General features: G+C 39.0%; 1 pseudogene; it reads right to left on the bottom strand.

The window, feature by feature from the left end:
• Window positions 1-7471: 7471 nt before the first annotated feature.
• Window positions 7472-8680, bottom strand: LOC116884373 (annotated as a pseudogene).
• Between the last annotated feature and the right edge of the window lie 230 nt (window positions 8681-8910).

The following is an 8910-nucleotide window of genomic DNA, read 5'->3' as shown; positions in this document are numbered from 1 at the left end:
GTAAATTCACTGGCTTAGATGCCTTAGATAAATAGGAATATACGCAAGGTGTTTTACAATTTAAAGTCAACAATGACATTGCTGAAATCATAAACGTTATGCTAGGCTATTATTATACATTTTATCCTACTGGTACCCTCTGGAAAGAATTGTAGTCAATTATAAAATACAAGATTAAATAGAATGTGGTGAATGAATTCTAGCATTTCTCCCTTTCCCTTGATTCTGACTTCTCAGAATAGTATGTTAGTAGAGTCATAAGTTTTGATATTCCACAGCTTAGTTAGAAGCTGTGGAATATCATTTTAACCATATACCATGTAAAGTGAAGCTTAGGTCATGAAACCATAGAGACTAAAATGGTGTGATGTCAAGTTAGTTTAATTTTTGTCCAAACTATAAACTTATCTCTCCACACACAAGTCCCCATCAAATCCAAAACAGACTTATGACTTACTTCTGTTGTATTTGAGTATATCAATTCATGCTATTAACAATTAAAATGTCTATTACTAATTATTTTTTTCTAGTAGATTTAAGACATAGATTTTTATGGTATGTATTTTACATTTATTAACACATTCTCTTACATTTGCTTGACCTTGATGAAATGCTCTTCACAAACTTTGATTGTCCACAATTATAGTCTTGGCAGGTTACATAATTAGATAATACACACTTCACTCTTTTATCTGAGCATAAATAAGCACACCCAAGTGTTTGAAGTGTCCAAATTGGACTACATTGGATTAAAAAAAGTGAATGAACAAGAGAACATACATTTGGATCAGCAAGGAAGAATAGATTTAGAATGGATAAAGTGTTAAAATAATGTAGAAAGACACATAAAATGTCTCATTCTTCATATATGAGCTTACTTTGTGATGGATAAGCACTAAGCAAGTCTGTATTTTTAAATATTGTTCCAAGGTTCAGTGCTTATTTAGTTTCAAAGATTGATCACAGGGAATGTAGTGATGGATCACGAAGAAATTTACTCAGTATAAAAAGAATCTATCTTTATGAAATTTACAGAAATAAAATAAAATTCTTATCTCTATCTCTGGATTGTATAACACATGCACAAAAGATATTAGCTAGCCAAAATTGGGCATGAAATACCTATCTGACTGCTTAACCTCTCTATTCTTCCTTCAACAACTATAATGATCTTGACAGAAAAGAAAAAGAAAAAGATATCCCAAAGAGAAACATATATTCCTTTCCTTTTGACTTTCAAACTGCTAAAATAATGACCTACAAAAAATTGGAAAATCCCCAAAAATCTTATACATGGGGAATGGAAAGGTTGAAGGTTGAGTGCAGCCCGGGAGAGGAGACTGCTTTCAGGAATAAGTTACATCCTGGCATCATACTGAACAACTTGCAATACATACCAGAAATCAGATGATGCCTTGCCCATAATGGATAACTTCATACCCAGACCAGGATTGATTTATATAGCTTTTCCTTGATGTAAATTTAAATCTCAAAGACTTGGATGTTAACAAAACTACAGTGTTTGATTATCTTCCAACATGACCACACAGAATTAAACAATCACATGCTTTTTCAGCATTCTTTAGGCCTGTAATTGACACATTGAGGATAGATGGACAGGTTAGCTGGTTAAAGCTGCCAGAGTCTAGTAAGCATTGACTTGAAAGCCTCAAGTAACATTACCGACTTTTATTATCTACTAGCTTTATGTGCTGATGAAATTGAAATACCTTGATTCATTGAGAATTATTCATTCCTTTTAGTGCATACAATATATAAAATTTATACCTCTTTATTTACATAGAGAGGAGGGAAATATTTTTTCATAAAGTGTTTTGGGATACTGGTATGCATTTTTATTCTTACCTAAAGGAGTTCATGTTCTAATCATTAGAAGCTGTAAATACATGACTCTTAGCCTGGATTTCTGATGTAAACTCAGTTCAAAAACATGAGCGCTTAAAAGACACTTTACCACATAGATTCTGGAGAAAAAACTAACAGAACAATGAAACAGCATGCCTCGGACTGTAGGAACAAAGCATTCACACCCATGCACACAAATCCACATACACAAAACACACATATGCATACAGAAACACACAGACACATGCACATATCCAATCAAACACACATAGAAACCTTGTACACATTTACACACATATATATAGTCTCTCTCTCTCTAGACATGTATATATATACACACACATATATAATATATATATACACACATATAATATGTATTATGCATGTATTCAAGTACACATACACAAGCACATTCACATATTACATACACAGAAAATATATGTGTATATATAATCTATGCATTTAAGTACACATATACAACACAATCGCATATTATATACATATCTTATTTAAGTTTCTATTGTTATAATACAGACCATGACTAAAATCAACTTGAGGAGGACAGTTTTATTTCAACACACAGAGACACAGAAAGGGGAGAGGAGAGAGAGAGAGAGAGAGAGAGAGAGAGAGAGAGAGAGAGACATCGAACTCAAAAGGAAGTTTAACACGAACAGTGAAGCTAGAACTGAGTAAGAAACCCAAGTGGTGATGTTTAGGGTTTTGCTTCTCCTGGTTTACTTACTTTGTTTTCTTATATACCCTAATGACATCTATTAGGTGATGGTACAAACTACAGTGGGCTGGGCATTTCTTCAACAGTCACTAATCAAAAAAAATGTTCTAGAGGCAATATTATGAGGTCAGTTTTTCAAAAGATAACTCTAACACATGTCAGAATGACAAAAATTCCAACCAGAAAGCACAGTCGCATTTACATACTGTCACACATACATATACACTGTGGTGATTTGGACAGGAATGTCTCCAATAAGCTCATATAGATGCGTGTATTTCCCCACAAAGTATTGGTGCAAGTGTCACTGGGGATGGGCCTCGAGGTTTCAAAAGCCACTGTAAGGTTCAGTTTTTCTCTGTCTATTCCAGTGGATCACCATGTAAATCTTTCAGTTATGTCCCCTGACCCACATATGCTACCATGATCCCTACCTTGATGATAATGGACTAATTAATATCTGAATCTATGAGTAAGCTCAAGATTCAATGGTTTCTTTCATAAGAGTTGACTTGGTCATGGTGGCTCGTCACAGAAATTGACTAAATCACAGTGACTAAGAAACACATTCATATATATGCAGAAACATTGACATATACAGTCAGAGACTCAGAGTATCATATGCATACAAATCCACAATACATTAATTTGTACATGGACACACAACCACAGATACAGATACATAAACACACAGATATACATATATACTTTACATGGTGATTTATTATAGAAGCAATAGAAAATTGATAGACACAAAATTGATTAACAATTTAATGAGTAAAATGTTTCACTAACATAAAACAACCTAAAAAGCCAAGCCAATGGATTCTTAAGAAATGACAAATATACTTAAATAAAATTAAAAGGAAAATATAAATAAAAAATGACAGTGGTGGACAGACTACAAAAATGCGTGTCTCAAGCTTACTCTTGCTCCAGATTGGCTCCCAAATTCCACTGCTTTTCAGCCCCATACTAGGCCTGTCCTAGACTTTTAAAACTTCAAATCAGGTCTTGGTTCCCCACCACAACCACTAAGAAATGTCTGACACTGTTACTGATGCTACAATGTGCTTACAGACAGGAGCCTAATATGGCTGTCTTCTGAGTGGCCCTAATACCAGCTGACTAAGAGAAATGAGATATTTACATTCAACCATTGAACTGAAGTTGAGGACCCCTTTGGAGAAATTAGCGGAAGGATGGAAGGGGCTGAAGGGGATGGCAACCCCTTAAGAAGACCAGACGTCTCAACTTACATGGACCATTGGGAGCTCTAAGAGACTGAGCAACCAACCTTCAGTCAGCATACAGAGGCTGGTCCAAAGCCCCATCACACTTATGTAGCAGAAGACTGCCTGGTCTGGCCTCAATGTGAGATGATGCACCTAACTCTCAAGAGACTTGAGGCCCCAGGGAAGGTGTATGCTCAGGGCGGGTAGGTAGGAGCACTCTCTCAGAGACAAAAGAGGGGGTTGAGGAAATGTGAGAGAAACAATGGAGGGGGCAATGGCTGGAACGTAAATAAATAAAGTAACTGATAAAGCAACAACAACAAAAACAAAAAATATCAAATCAGATCCTGAGAGACATACTTCCTCCAAGGAGCCCATACTCCCTAATCCTTCCTAAACTGTATATCAACTTGGAACACAATATTTAAACATGTGAGCTATGGGAGCCATTTTCATTTAAGCCACCGCACACTTCCACAAGCATTTTATTAATTTTCTTTTCACGAACTTCCAGCTAGAGCCCAGCCTGGGATACTGTCCCCAACAGTCATTCAAGGAATGATATTGGATGTTTTTCAGCTTTTCCTCTCCATAAGCCATCTTAAATTTATCTGCTGATCCCCTTTCACAACTGATTTTCCTGCCTGAAATATAATTCACTACAATAGCTTGAACTTTCAGACATAACAAAATCCCTTCCCTCCTCTAATTAAGCCTGACACAAATTCTCAGCCTCCCATAACATATGTAGGGAACACACGGCAGTCTGCAAAGAAATCTCAACACTGAGAGCATTTCCAGCAGGTTAGTATTATTGTTTTCGATAACTTCATTGCAAGCCCAGCCCCTGAGGTTTGTTAAAGGAGCTAGGTCATATTTTTTTAAAGTGCATTTCAAAGAGACCGAAAATTAGAATTGCCTATACTCTTGATTCTAGTCCCAGAAAGACACTAACCAACAACCAAAGTATTTGTCATATTAGCAATTGCATCTCATTTTATCTCTACTCAGATTCTTCTTGCTTCTCATTAGCTCCCCATTTTCCCAAACCGTGCAAAGTTTGACGTTCACTTCCCAGTTTTTTTAGCTAGTTATGGCCCTACTTACTATAAGGTAGTTGATGTGAAGTCAGTCAGCCCTTGTGAACCTAGGCTTCCTCCATGTTGAAAATCTTATTTACATCTGTCTATCCTTGAACTTTCTCAATATATACATCACAAAATAATCCAAAGACACCAAAGGATTCCTAGTTGAGTACAATAGTATTGTTAGTGGAAGTTGTTAGTGTGTGAGTAGTTAGTAAGAATAATCACTATAACATTACCATCTCTGTAGTAAGGAAACCGTACAGAGCCAGAAGCAACTTTTCAAGCAACTCATCTGGTCCTGAAAACCAGCACACATAGGGTTTTCTGGGTCTGCAGCAGGCAAGCTCCTGGGCTACATCTTTCTCTATGTTTCACAGTGTCAACTCATTGATACAAAGTAACAAAAGCAGCTTCTGGTCTTGCTAAAGACATCACTGCAAATTCTCTACTATCAACTAAATCTTAAGTTTTCCGAATCATGTGTCCTTGTAGATGCTTCTCACAATCTGCTACTTTTAAACTTCACTACCATAACTAATGCATAATTAAGAATTACTGTTTCTACCCTCCTCACTTTAATTTGGTTTATTGATCCAATTATATTTTAATTTGGCTTATATTGACAAAATTAATAGAAATAAACATAAAAGAATGACAATTGTACCTTAAAATATTATGTTTATCTATACATTAGGTACTTTTAGGTTATAATCAGAAATTTTGCTGTTGTGGTTTCATTGAAGGGGAGGGGGGAGGGAGATGTTTGCCCGGAAAGCGGGAAAGGGAATAACACTCGAAATGTATATAGGAAATACTCAAGTTAATAAAAAAAAAAAAAAAGAAAGAAAGAAAAAGCAAAGCAAAAAAAAAATGTCTCCTATTGGCTCATGTAGTTGAATGCTTGCTTCAGAGTTAATGGCAATAGTGGAGAGGTTATAGAACCATTAAGAGATACCACATGGGAGAAGACATAAGTCATTGGGCTCAGGCACTGAAGTTTTACAGACTCACCCAACTTCCTGCTCTCTCTGCTTCTTGTGTGTGGATTAAGTGTTATTAGCCAATTTATAGTTCGTACTGCTCTGCACTGTCTTTTCCATTGTATTGGCTGGTTTTGTGTGTCAACTTGACACAAGCTGTAGTTACCACAGAGAAAGGAGCCTCCCTTGAGGAAACGCCTCCATAAGATTCAGCTGTAAGGCATTTTCTCAATTAGTGATCAAGGGTGGGAGGATCCATTGTGGGTGGTGCCATTCCTGGGTTCGTAGTCCTGGGTTCTAGAAGAAAGCAAGCTGAGCAAGCTAGGAAAAGGAAGCCAGTAAGTAACATTCCTCCATGGCCTCTGCATCAGCTCCTGCCTCCTGACCTGCTTGAGTTCCAGTTCTGACTTCCTTTGGTAGTGAACAGCAATGTGGAAGTGTAAGCTGAATAAATCTTACCTTCCCCAACTTGCTTCTTGGTCATGATGTTTGTGAAGGAATAGAAACACTGAGTAAGACACCCATCAGGACGAACTCTATTCCTCTACAACTGTAAGTGAAAATAAATTATTTTTTCCTTGAGTTGCTTTTGGTCATGGTATTTTATGACAACCACAAAAAATAGCATTTACCATTGTAGAAAATGTTTCTTTTTCTTATATAAATAAAGGAAGTAGTTTAGGAGTCTTGTGGAAGAGTTGTGGGTAGGATTAGGGACCTGGAGGGGATAGAAATTCCACAAGAACATCAAAAGAGTCAACTAATCTGGACCCTCTGAGGTATCAGAGATTGAACCACCAACCAAGGAGCATATATAGGCTGGACCTAGCTTCCCTACAAGCATATGTAGGGATGAGCAGCTTGGTCTTCAGGCAGGTCCCCCAACAACTGAAGTTGAAGCTGTACCTTACTCTGTTGCCTTCCTTTGAATCCTGTGCCCCTTTCCTGTCTCCCCTGCCTTGTTTGGCCTCAGTGGAAGAGAATGTCTTACAGAGACTTGAGGTGCCAGGGTGGGTGAGTCTCCAGGGTTTCCTCCTCTTTACAGAGGAGAAATGAAGGGCGAATGTGAAAGGGGCTGTTTGAGGGAGGCACATGGAAGGAGAAGGGGGATGCAATGGGATGTAAAGTGAGTAAATAAATAAATTTTTAAAATAGTAAAATAAAAAGAACCAGCGCTTGAAGATATTTTCTTTTTTATTTTAAGTGATAACAAAATTTTATTGTAAAATAAGAGATTGATATATAAAAAGGGGTTTAAAAAAAGAGGGTGATGGGGTTGGAGAATACATAAATGTGACAGGCTTTGCAGAGTGGAGGAAAATGGGTCCTGGAGGATACAGATCTTATGAGGGCCCAAGATAGAATCTTACAGGTGTGGGGTGGGGTGAAATTTCACTTTAGATGCCAGGTCCAACAACAACTGGCTGGATAGGATTTCACTGGACCAGCAATGACCCGGGAACTACCAACCCATTCCCCAATCTGGCTGGGCCAGGAACCAGTTTGCATAGAGGGACTGAGCCCTATCTACAAGGTAAAAAAGGCAGTGAAGGGACCAGCATTGTCTTAAATGGCAAGAAAGGAGAGGGGGAAGCTGGTGATGGGGACAGGATGCAGAGGCTGTGAGTCTGAGTCAGGCCCCACTTTCTTGATCTTTGGGTTTTTTTTTTTTTTTTTTTTAATGTCGGAAGTAGACTGGCCCTCTTGGTTTTCAGGTAACTGTAGTGAGCCCTGTTGCCTCATTCAGCTCTCTGAACATCTCGAAGCGCACATGCCTGCGGATCTTAAGGGTGAAATATTCTCTATCAAGTGGATTTTTTCTGTTGTTGGGGAGAGGAGCTTGTGCTGGTAGGCAGTGCTCTCTTAGCATTTACCGGGGGCAGTCCTGGGCAATGTTCTTTCTTTTTGTGGAAATTTTCTTCCTCTGACCCATGGTCTCTCCCAGGACAGGCACAAACATGAACTTCAAAGCTGTCCTGTCCTGGAAGATTCCCACTGGAATCTTCCAATGTGATGATGGTAAGGATGGGCCGGCAGTTCATGTCCCCCATGTAGGAACTATAACACATGAACTTGTAGTGGATGGTGGTATAGTTAGAGCAGACCTCAGGTGGCTCATATGGTACCACCACATTGTGTCCAAAAGTCTACCTGCTGTCCAGATGCTCAGCATACAAATTTCCTTCCACCCGGATAAGAGGCTGGGGAGGAGCCAGGCCATCACCATTGGAGCAATGCTCATGATGGGGGCAGTGTCTCACAACCTCAGTCAAGGGTTGTGACTTCTTCTAGATGGCCATGGCACGGACATGGGTACCAGCTGGAGGTATGGAGCTGACCCACAACTGTACAGGACCATATCTTTGCCAGCTGGCAGAATAGCATATTGAGGGAAGTTGGAGAAACATGTACATAACAGACTTGGCTGCCCCTGACTGCAGGAAGCCCAGGTAGAAGCCATAGTTGCCTTGGTAAGGTTTTTTTGAGAAGGGACAGAAGGTAACAGGGGCCATGGAGTGACTAGAGCAGGGGCAGTGGGTGCAAGGGCCTCAGTTCCAGGCTCTATTGCTGCAGGAGCTGACACTTGGAGGTCTTCTTCTTGGACTTCTACAACTCTGCAACGTCCTGGGACAGGAACAGATCTTCTGTGGAATTAGGTGACACTGCTGCCTTGGATAGAATATCTTCCAGAGGGAGTAGTTTTCATAAATCTGAAAATTTCTCCTGAATCAGAGTGAGCTCGATACTGATATCCGAATGTGAATCCTCCATGACAGTTATCCAGTCTTCAGGGAAGCATGACACCCTGCTGGGAAGTAGGTTGGTTTTGGGGCCTGGATTCCAGGTGCCCCCTAACTGTAGTCACTACCTACAGCCAGGATAATGAAGATAAATATTTTCAAAAGCAAAAACATCACCTTAGTTTTCGTTTTATTGCTGTGAAGACACCCCATGACATTTAATTGGTATGAACTTACAGTTTCAGAGGTTCAGTTCATGCTTAT

The sequence above is a fragment of the Rattus rattus genome, chromosome 15 (genome assembly GCF_011064425.1).
Source record: "Rattus rattus isolate New Zealand chromosome 15, Rrattus_CSIRO_v1, whole genome shotgun sequence".
Lineage (NCBI taxonomy): Eukaryota > Metazoa > Chordata > Mammalia > Rodentia > Muridae > Rattus > Rattus rattus.
The sequence above is the reverse complement of the archived record's forward strand: the minus strand, read 5'-3'. Positions and strand labels throughout refer to the sequence as shown.